This window comes from Ovis canadensis, chromosome 21, assembly GCF_042477335.2.
Source record: "Ovis canadensis isolate MfBH-ARS-UI-01 breed Bighorn chromosome 21, ARS-UI_OviCan_v2, whole genome shotgun sequence".
In the NCBI taxonomy this organism is placed as follows: Eukaryota; Metazoa; Chordata; class Mammalia; order Artiodactyla; family Bovidae; genus Ovis; species Ovis canadensis.
This window is the reverse complement of record NC_091265.1, coordinates 21,103,697-21,115,023: the sequence shown is the minus strand read 5'-3', so window position 1 is coordinate 21,115,023 and position 11,327 is coordinate 21,103,697. Positions and strand designations below refer to the sequence as shown.

At 44.5% G+C, this 11,327-nt stretch overlaps 1 pseudogene; it reads right to left on the bottom strand.

Annotated features, from left to right (window-relative positions):
* Positions 1 to 5,723: 5,723 nt before the first annotated feature.
* LOC138427260 (MAU2 chromatid cohesion factor homolog pseudogene) lies at positions 5,724 to 9,089 on the bottom strand (annotated as a pseudogene).
* Positions 9,090 to 11,327: the final 2,238 nt, after the last annotated feature.

Genomic DNA, 11,327 nt, shown 5'->3' with positions numbered 1-11,327 from the left:
CTAGTGGTAAAGAACCCTCCTGCCAATGCAGAAGACACAAGAGATGCAGGTTCAATCCCTGAGTTGGGGAGATCCCCTGGAAGAGGGCATGGCAGCCCACTCCAGTATTCTTGCCTGGAGAATCCCATGGACAGACAAGCCTGGCAGGCTACAGTCCATAGGGTCACACAGAATTGGACGCAACTTAACATGCACACGGGGTCACAAAGAGTCGGACATGACTGAGTGATTTCACTTCACTTCACTTAACACGTACATATCTGTGTCTGTTTTGTTGAATAGGATTTCCCGTTACACTTGAATTGAAGTAATTAATAGCATATTTCGCTCCTGTGGCTGAGGGAGGTATGTGTTGCCATGCCCAATGCAGACTTTTCCAAAAGGCCAGTTTTTACTGATTTAAATTTCAAAATCATAAACATGCTGAAGCTCAAGGACTAGTATTTCCAGGCTTTAGGTGAGAAAGGTAAGTACCCCTGGGAAATGGGGGTGAAAACAGACCACGAGAAAAATGAGAAAAAAATTTCCCAAGAATAGCCTGATCCTATTCCATGCTTGTGGGAAAAGTATTTAGATGAAGAATGTTGAGCTGAAGGATGCTGTCTTATCCTAAAGGCTTTGTTTAAGAAGCCCTGGGCAGCAGAAGGATGAACCGCATCTTCCTCTTACAGGAGTGAGTCAGCACAGCTGCACGTGCCTCAGCCTCTGCTCCCAGAAGTCCCTGCACGACCCATGGCCGGGCTGATGGACTGGCTCAGCCTCTTCTGGGGTGAGTGTCACCCCACCAGTGTATCTGCCCTACAGGGTCCGTCAGTGTTGGTTTCTGTAGACAGTCTTTCCCTTTTCATCTCTCAGCTTGTGCAGAACAGCCTGCAAATAGGCACATACAGACATGTGCGGTCACAGGGTCACTAAAATCTTCTACAGAATACACACAGGCTGGTGCAGGGACTGATGCAATTCATGCCTCATCAATTACTTATAAATTTGAATAATCTGTATAATGAAGAAAAGGACATACTCCAAAACGGATCCTGGATCCCTAAAAATATCATCACCTACCATGTCGGTTGTTCACTGAAAGCTGGTTATTAATTCAGGGTATTCCAGTTTCAGAGTTTAAGTGCCGTTACATAGAGAAAGTTTCTTAGCAATTGAATGTATGATATGTTTTCCCATTGATATAATCTGAACAAACATATAAGCCTCAAAAAAAAGTATGGAAACCACAAGGAAGCAAATGGTTGGTGGACGGACCCCACAGAGCTCCATGATAAACCTCAGCCTGGAGGGTGTCTTGTCAGGAAGTGGAAGACTAGACCTTAGGCTGGAACCGCAGATCAAAAGCAGAAAAAAGCCTACAAGGAAATCACTTATAAGAAGCCACCCTTAGGTTTTGTTTCCTCAATGTCCATTTGCTAATTTAAAAGGAAGATTGATCACCAATTCTCTATTCTACTACGTACTTTTTTTCCCCTTGAGCAGGAGTAATGGAGGTGGAGGTAAGATAGATTGTCATGGTCTTGGAGATGATCAAGGCCTATTGTCCAGTCTTTTAGATGCAGTAAAAAGTACCCAGCCAGAAGCAGACATGACCTCCCCATTGTTTATAATCTCTGAGTTTTTTAGCAGTTTTTTCCATGGTAACTAATAATCTATTTCCTTGGCAGATTTCCTGGCAATGTTTGAATCCAATGTTTTCCAGTTAAAACTATGTTTCTAATAACCTTAAGACTTTTCACCCAGTGAGACCCTAGATAAACCCTCCTCTCTCATAGATCATTTTATTTTAACACTAATTTTGACTGGCATATTCTCTCATCTCTCCACAGTCACTTTTTCTCTCAGTAATGAAGTAAGCAGTCAGCGCATCAGGCTGTTCGATGACGCAAGAAGTCTGAAGTATGAACACGACAGTCCCCATGCGTCTTCGGATGGTGGAACACGGAAGTATCTTGCTGCTTGGGGAGCCCAGAGCTCCGTCTCCTGCAAACAGTACTGGGAGATGCGCGTGGACAGCTCTTGGGACTGGGCTGTAGGCATCTGTAAGGACTCCTGGGTAAGGAAGGACGCCGGCATACTGGACGAGTCCAACAGGGACAACTTTCTCCTTGTGTGTGTGAAGCAGGATGACCGTTACCAACTCTGGACCACCGCCCCCGCCACGCCTCTGTACAGAGAGAGACCTCTGGGCAGGGCTGGGGTGTTCCTTGATTGTGACCGTGGGAGTGTAAGTTTTGTGGATGCTGCCAAGCGCACCCTCCTTTGGAGTACGATGATGGCGTGTGCACTTTCCCTGTCAGGCCCTTCATCTGCACTGGCCACAGGTGAGGAGGCTGACTCACGGCCCGGATGGGATACTCAGGACTCCTTCTCTGGCGGGGCCCTTGTCCAGTGCTGCAAAAGAATACTTCATTGTCTTTAGGCTCTTTCTACTCTAATGGACTCTCCTTTTTATATTATAAAGCAGGTGTTAACTGCCAACCTTTGTTGGTTTCTACTATCATCTTGACAGTGAAATCTTCCCTTATAGCCGTTTGTCTGGAATATATGAAATGGTTATTCACCTGCACTGTGAGCTTGCTGGACTCAACAAAATATGACCATGTGCTTCCCATTTCCTGCTCTCCAGGGCTTAAACAGCATGGACAGACCTTATCCTTAACCAGATCCAGGTCAGCCCCCAACCTTCTCCTCCTCCCTCGAAAATTACTCTGTCCTACACATCTATTCACCCTCCGGGCGAAAACCGATTTGCAGGGAAATCTCCACTGACCCTGGAGACTGGGATAAGCATTTCTTTCAGAGAATCCAGAATTAGCAGGTCCTATTTTTCTACAATAATACGAAGAAAGTGCTTCATGAGGGGCACTGGACAAATCTTTGCCTGAAGAAATTAATAAATAAATACTCCTTGTTGGAAAGGAGGTTTGCAGTAAAAGTTAGGGACTAGAGTCTAAAAGTTTAAGTTTTCAAGATTTGAAAGTGGATGTCAAAAACTAATTAGATTACACACATTGAGCTTAAGTGTATTTGTATGTTGGAGGCTCGGTTAAGCGTGGATATATTACAAGTGTGGGGGTGATTGTGGGCATTGCAATCATACTGGTGGTATGTTACTCTTTTATATTATTTTAATTTAGGATTATCACCTGGGCATGAAGGATGGGATGGTATGGCAGGGAGCATGTCTCTTCCCATTTTCCGAACATACAATAGAGCATTTCTTTTAATTTAAATATTTTTGCCCCATACTGAATTACATATTCACCATTGTATTTCTAACACTAAAGATACTTTCTAAATATATATTGATAAGTTTTTCAATACTGGTTCGTTAAACTTACTCTCTAGTCCATGTTGAAATGTTGCCAAAACTAGCACTCAAGAAACCAAGCACCACACTCAGAGAGCTGGAGAACTCAGATTTTTTTAAAATATAAATTTATTTATTTTAATTGAAAGTTTATTATGCCAGTGGGCCCAGAGGAGTTAACACTCCAAGCTCTGAGCCCTGAACAAAGGGATTACAGAGTTTTTATAGACAGACTGTAGTGGGCAGCACTAGCTGCTAATAGGCTGGTTTAAACAAGGGGTTTCACGCGTGGGAACAATGGTCAACATGGGGAGGGGGATGTCTGACCTGGACAGCCATGATTAAGCAGGATTACAGTGGCTGGGTGACTGCAAAGAGCCCGACAAGGGTGAGTGAGATAAACTCCAGTTCCTAGTATTGAAGTCCCCACTTTCTGAGACCATGTGACCTATGTGATCTAGACTTTGCAAGGGGCAAGCTGAGTTACAGAGGCAGAAGGAGAGGGAGGTCAGGTAAAATTTTAACTTTTCAACTTCAATAAATGCTACTACATCTTAGTAGCAAGAGTCTCCTATATTACCTGCTATTTGAAATAAAAAGAATCATGTCTTTGGTGCTAATTTTACAATTTCGTATTGAGCAGAAAAGCAAATTATATAATTTGCAGCATGGTTTTCCAAATACATTCAGCATTTCAACCATTTAGAATTCATTTAAGTACAGATATTTCCTCATAGTCATGAGAATGAAAGTGTGTTTTTATATTTACCACAATACCAAAAGCACCTACAAGAATCTAGATGGGGGGAAAAAAAGTACTTCACTTTATTTTTTGGCTGCTTGAAGTTATCTTACTTGGAATACACAGGAAAAAATCCACAAGTGAAAAGTTGTGTTCTATGGTTATGTCTTTTAAACAATGTTTTGTATTTACAATTTTTTTTTTCCTAATTAAAAGCACCAGCTGCAGATACAGGCTGCTAAAAACATGAGACATTACAAACCCATTCAAAGACAGCTTGCCAAACACGACTCAATGGACATGAGTTTGAGCAGACTCCAGGAGATAATGAAGGACGGGGAAGCCTGGCGTGCTGCAGTCCACAGGGTCGCAAAGAGTCGGACACCACAGTGAGCGAACAGCGACAATGCCAAACATATCAGGTTGGCCAAAATATTTGTTCAGGCTTTTCCATAAGCTGTCATGGAAAAACCCAGATGAACTTTTTGGCCAACCCAATACTTATTTTAAAAAACCCTCTAAGGAGACAAAAACCGTGCAGCGAACAGACTTACCCACTGTGCCAGGCAGCCCTTTCCAATTTCCCTGCCTGTATTCCCAGTAAGTTGGACAAGGAGTGCGGACCCCAGGGGGGGGGGGGGGGACCTTGGCCTCATTCATGGAGACTGTCAGGACCCAACAAGGGGGGGAGGCAGCTCTGGGTCTGTGATGGAGCGTGACACCTCCTGGACCAGCACCCCAAGAACCACAGGCCCTGAGGGCCACCCAAACCAGTGGGGAGAAGTGGGACGCGCACACAAAGGGTCCAACTAGCTTTCAATGGTTCACCTCCCCACAGGAATCCTTACGCCGCTTCCTCACATTCCTGTAAAGTTTTGGAGTTTTATTATCTGTTTTCCCTAAACACTTAGTGAAGGGAAAGGCTACCCACTCCAGTATCCTGGCCTGGAGAATTCAATGGGTAAAGGAGCCTGGTGGGCTACAGTTCATGCAATCGCAAAGAGTCGGACATGACTGAGCGATTTTCACCTTCACTTTAGCTGTATGAGACTAGCTGTAATAGCTCCCTGGGGGCTTGCTTGCTGTCTGTTTTAAATTCTTATTATTAAAAAACTGCAAGGCACTGAATTGGGATGGTATTTACAACAGCTTTACATAACTGAAAGGTGAAGGGGAGGCTCAAAGTTCACACAAATGCACGCGTGCATGTACACTTGGGTTGGCCTCCATGAAGCTAGAGTGGAATATTAAATATCAAGTACTGAATTCGGGGCGGCGGCGGGGGGGGGGGGGGGGCGTCCCAGGTGGCTCAGTGGTAAAGAATCCACTTCCCAATGCAGGAGACATGGGTTCAATCCCTGGATCGAGAAGATCACCTGGAGGAGGAAATAGCAACCCACTCCAGTATTCTTCCTGAAAAATTCCAAAGGACCCTTGCAGGCTACAGTCCAGAGGGTCACAAAGAGTTGGACACAACTGGGTGGCTGAGCACATAGGCACACACTGAATTTCTAACTGTAAACTTAAGAGCTTATCCCTAAATTTACATGTCTACAGATAACAGAATGGTCACTACAAGCACTTTAATATCAAGACAGATGTTAAATGTTGAGGTTCTTATTTAAACTGCTCTACATACAAAATGCCCTAGAAGCAAAGAAAGGCTTAAAACATAGAGAGATAAACATGATGTGGAGTGTGTCTGACCTCCTTGTACTGGCTCTGGAAGAAGGAGAAGAGCACACACAGGTAAAAAAGCCACACACTCAGAGGTAGTAGGAGCTGAGAGTGAGGCTGTTGTCTGGACGGACCCTGTCCAGCGAACTGTTCAGTTCCCTCTGGGTGTCTGTTTCCCTCCTTTATATACCCGCTCACCAGGTTGGTGACGATGAAGGCCCACAGCTCCCAGTCATTGGTGAGCCTCAACGCTGTGGTGAACTGGACTTCAGCGCTGTCCATGACGTTGGCAGAGACACAGGCCAGGCCCGTCAGGGTACACAGCTGAGCTGAGTGGCTAGGAGGGTCGGAAGGCAGGGGTCACATTGCCGGCACAGCCAACAGACTTGGGAGATCTCCTGCAGCCCAGTGGCCCATATCTTCTGCCCAGCCTGCACGTACTGGTGTAGTCATACAGGATTATTTGGAAGGACGACAGGATGGGCTGCAATTGAGCATTTTAACCGTCTCCAGCCATGAGGACAAGTCTGTGTGCTTCTGTGCCTTCTCTCGGTAGCTGGCTCGTGTGGAATGCATCACAGTCTCCATCTGACAAGTGCGCACGCGTGCTCCTTGGGTAACGGGTTCAAGAGGTCAGCGGGTTTGCTGGATCGGCAGGATCTCTCCAGCGCAGTGTGGAGACGGTCTAGACGCACTGCTGTTGCTGCTTCATGCTCTTTACCTGCCTGGCATCAGGAGCACCTACCTGGGGCACCAAGAAGAAGATACACAGAGACTTTCTGAGTGGGGTTCCCTTGCGGGTCCTCTACTATCTGTCCATGGAGGGTCAACAGTGGGTGGACTTCTTGCAACAGCAGCCGCCTCCCTTGCTGAGTGGGAACAGCACTCATGTGTACTCAGATCCCACCACCTGGGTGAACACGGCCCCACACGCAGGAGGCTGCAGGCTAACATGGAGTCCTTCCCAAGTGTGCGCAGTCGTGTAAGCTGGAAGACGAAGCGGCAGTGCCAGGACAGCGTCTGCTCTGAGATCTAGATTGCTTCTCACAGCAGCGACTTTCCTGAATCAATGGAAGTCTCTTAACAGCAAAATTCAGACAAAAGCCTTGCTGCTTCCGATTTAGCATCTTTGAAACAATGGGTTTTGCTGTGATGTCAGCCTGCCCTCTCCAGGTGGCTACCTGCCTGCCCTCTGTTCTCAGAGTGAAGACACAGCAGGGAGCCGAGCTGCAGGTGCGTTAGGGCTTCAGTGGGTTGCGGTAGCTTGAAGGAGAACATGGCCTTCAAGCAGTGCGTGCACAGGGCTGGAAGTGCTCCTGGAAGTCCAAGAGTACCGGGTACCATGACACTTCCTCCAGGCATCATCAGGGGAAACCCTGCCTTAATGCTTTGAAGCATCAGCTTTAAAGTCACAATCAGGACAATAACGTATCTTTACTTTTAACATCGTTTTAGACATATGGCAAGACATTGTGTGAAATAAATTTCATGTATAACAAATATAAATATTATCATTATTTCTGGTATTATAATTGTTTACTGAGAAATACAGTTAGGAACAATAAAATAAACCTCTAAGATTTCTAGCAACAAAAAAAATTTTTTTTAATTAAAAAAAGATTTCTAGCAACAAAATTAACACTCAAACCTATTTTTACATATATAAAAGATGCAACTACTTAGTAAATGCAAGTTTTCATGAAAAAAAAATGAAAGAAGCCAGGAACTCTTAGGGGAAAAAAAGAAAGTATAATGAGAGGGCATTAAACAGATTTTCAAATATATCCTGGTTCTCAGGAGGAGGGATGGGTGGTATTGGAGGTTGGAGCAACACTAGTTCGTATTTACAGTCATTCTCCCAGCAGGGTCCCTCCCTCTCATGTATATGGACCTGATGCAGTGAATACTTCTCAAGTTATCTTCTTCCTAACCTACCCTACTTTATATGGAGGAGGAAGGGAAAGGAAAGAAAGAAAGAAGAAAAGAGGGAGGGAAACTGGCAACGGTGAGACTCCACTCCCTTTGACACAGATTCCCTAGAGTTTTGCTGGAAAGTCCTCTGTTCCACCATTTAAGGAATAAAAAATTAATTTGGAGTCTGAGTCAGAGGAGTCCCCTTAGGAAGGTGAGTTACAGACAGTGCTCTCAACATCACAATCTTCACCTTCATCCCCACTGCTCAGATCCACAGTCTTCATCTTCTCTGCACTGGCCTGAGGAGTTAGTGGCATCCTCTGCATCTTCCTCATTTTCTTCTGATCTCCCTGAGGGAAGAGAATGTTCTCCAATCATGTCTGATGATTCTGACTCTGCAGCCTGAAGCCCCGGGTCCTCTCTAAGCCTTCCTTGCAGATTCCCTGATGATGCGGACTGCAGACTCATCCTTCTAATCTTGGGATTCGGGCCCCCCGTCATGCTCATGTTCTTACACTTAGCACAGGTCGCCTCTCTGTAAGCAGCATATTCTTCAGGAGACAGAGTCCTGAGCCAGAGATCAAGGTCTACCTTGTACTGTGTCTGCAGTTCCTCCGCCTGCTGCTTATAAAGCTCCTTCTGGTCCTGGGGGACCCGCTGCCAGCGTCTACTGATCTCCACCATGCGCTCCCTCGGGGGCACCACTTTCAGCTCCCTGCTCGACCAGAGATCCTGGTGGAACTTGTGATAGGCATTCATCGGGGGCTTCTCGGGCTCTCCGTGAAATTTCGATTTCATGGGTAAATGGTTTTCTGGGGGAGACTTCACTTTTTGGACATTTTCCTGAAACTTCTTTGGCACTTTGCTTTGACTTCGTTTGGGGACACCAGGTTTCTTGGAGTTCTGGACTAGATCAGGGTGTTGTTCTCTGAACAGAGCCATTTTCTCCTGAAACTCCTGTTTCTCTTTCTGGAAATCTTCACTGTATTTCAGCTTGAGCTGTTCTGGCAGCTTCCTGTATTCCTCAGACAGAACTTTGGTCAGCTCCTTGTTGCTCATCTTGGGATGTTTTTGGAGGTACTGAGGTCTCATCTCTTTAAAAAAGCGGAGATAAGCTGTCAGGGGCTTCTTGGGTAAATCAGGATGTTTCTTGTGTATTTTGCTTTTGAAATTATTAACGTTTTCCTTAGCTTCCAGGACTAATTCTTTCAAAGTGCGAAACTTTCTCAAGTTATAGGAAATCTCTAACCATTTGAGTTTGCACATTTCCCCAGAAAAGTCTTTAAAAGCTACTTTGCCCCAGTCCATCACTGACTGGGTTGCTTTGAACGTGTACCTCTCATTGGATGGAATATTTTTCTCCATACTTTCCAGTAACTGCACAATGTCTTCCTTGGACCAGTCATCTTGACTTTTAGGCATTGCCATTTCTAGGTTTTGGGGACACTTAAATGGTCCCAGCAGTTCAGACACTTCAGCAGAATCTTCAGCTTCGTCACTCTCAAGATTCAGCAGATGAGTTAATTCTGAAGTCTTGCAGTGTGCAACTCCATGTTTCTGTGGAGAAAGAAAAGGAAAGTTCTTCTATGTGATACATGAGAGAAGCATACCCTACTTGAGATATGTCCTTTCTATCATTTCATTTACCCTTAAGAATGTAAATGAAAACGGGCCCAACTTCTGAGTTGAGACACTTATTGAACATTATGAAGCTTCTTTTGTGTAATTAAAAATGCTCAGGCGCTTTCCCAACATGCATTCCAATCAGTCTTACCACAGGGTGTTTTACATACAAATGAACAAAACAAAACAAAAGACTGGTTGCCCCCTCAGGGGGCAAATAATAAGTGAAAATGAAACAAAATTTAAAAAATTAAAATTCCTGAAAAGGAAAGGACTTTAAAATACCAATGAGATACCATGGTCAGTCAGTCAGTCAGTTCAGTTGCTCAGTCATGTCCAACTCTTTGCAACCCCATGAATCGCAGCACACCAGGCCTCCCTGTCCATCACCAACTCCCGGAGTTCACTCAAACTCATGTCCATTGAGTCGGTGATGCCATCCAGCCATCTCATCATCTGTCGTCCCCTTCTCCTGCCCCCAATCCCTCCCAGCATCATAGTCTTTTCCAATGAGTCAACGCTTTGCATCAGGTGGCCAAAGTATTGGAGTTTTAGCTTTAGCATCAGTCCTTCCAATGAACACTCAGGACCAATCTCCTTTAGAATGGACTGGTTGGATCTTCTTGCAGTCCAAGGGACTCTCAAGAGTCTTATCCAACACGACAGTTCAAAAGCATCAATTCTTCTGCACTCAGCTCTCTTTACAGTCTGTCTCTCACATCCATACATGACCACTGGAAAAATCACAGCCTTGACTAGATGGACCTTTGTTTTCAACGTAATGTCTCTGCTTTTGAATATGCTATCTAGGTTGGTCATAACTTTCCTTCCAAGGAGTAAGCGTCTTTTAATTTCATGGCTGCAATCACCATCTGCAGGGATTTTGGAGCCCTCCAAAATAAAGTCTGACACTGTTTCCACTGTTTCCCCATCTATTTCCCATGAAGTGATGGGACCGGATGCCATGATCTTTGCTTTCTGAATGTTGAGCCAGCTTTTTCACCCTCCTCTTTCACTTTCATCAAGAGGCTTTTTAGTTCCTCTTCGCTTTCTGCCATAAGGGTGATGTCATCTGCATATCTGAGGTTATTGATATTTCTCCCGGCAATCTTGATTCCAGCTTGTGTTTCTTCGAGCCCAGCGTTTCTCATGATGTACTCTGCATACAAGTTAAATAAGCAGGGTGACAATATACAGCCTTGACGTACTCCTTTTTCTATTTGGAACCAGTCTGTTGTTCCATGCCCAGTTCTAACTGTTGCTTCCTGACCTGCATATAGGTTTCTCAAGAGGCAGGTCAGGTGGTCTGGTATTCCCATCTCTTTCTGAATTTTCCACAGTTTTTTTGTGATCCACACAGTCAAAGGCTTTGGCATAATCAATAAAGCAGAAATAGATGTTTTTCTGGAACTCTCTTGCTTTTTCCATGATCCAGCAGATGTTGGCAATTTGATCTCTGGTTCCTCTGCCTTTTCTAAAACCACCTTGAACATCTAGAAGTTCACGGTTCACATATTGCTAAAGCCTGGCTTGGAGAGTTTTGAGCATTACTTCACTAGCATGTGAGATGAGTACAATTGTGCGGTAGTTTGAGCATTCTTTGGCATTGCCTTTCTTTGGAATTGGAATGAAAACTGACCTTTTCCATTCCTGTGGCCACTGCTGAGTTTTCCAAATTTCCTGGCATATTGAGTGCAGCACTTTCACAGCATCATCTTCCAGGATTTGAAATAGCTCAACTGGAATTCCATCACCTCCACCGATACCATGGTACATGTATTGGAATGCCCAAAATCCCAAACAGTGACATTACCAAATCCTGGAGAGAATTTGGAAAAACAGAAACTTTGATTCATTGTTAATGGGAATGCACAATGATGCAGGTATTCTGAACAATAATAGGGAACTTTCTTAGAAAACTAAATATCCTCTTAATATTATTCCGTAATCGTGTTTCTTTGTATTTAACCAAATTGGCTAAAAACCTGAAAACCTCATTAAAAAAAAAAAAAACCTGCACAGGGATGTTTTAGCAGCTTTGTTCATAGCTGTCAA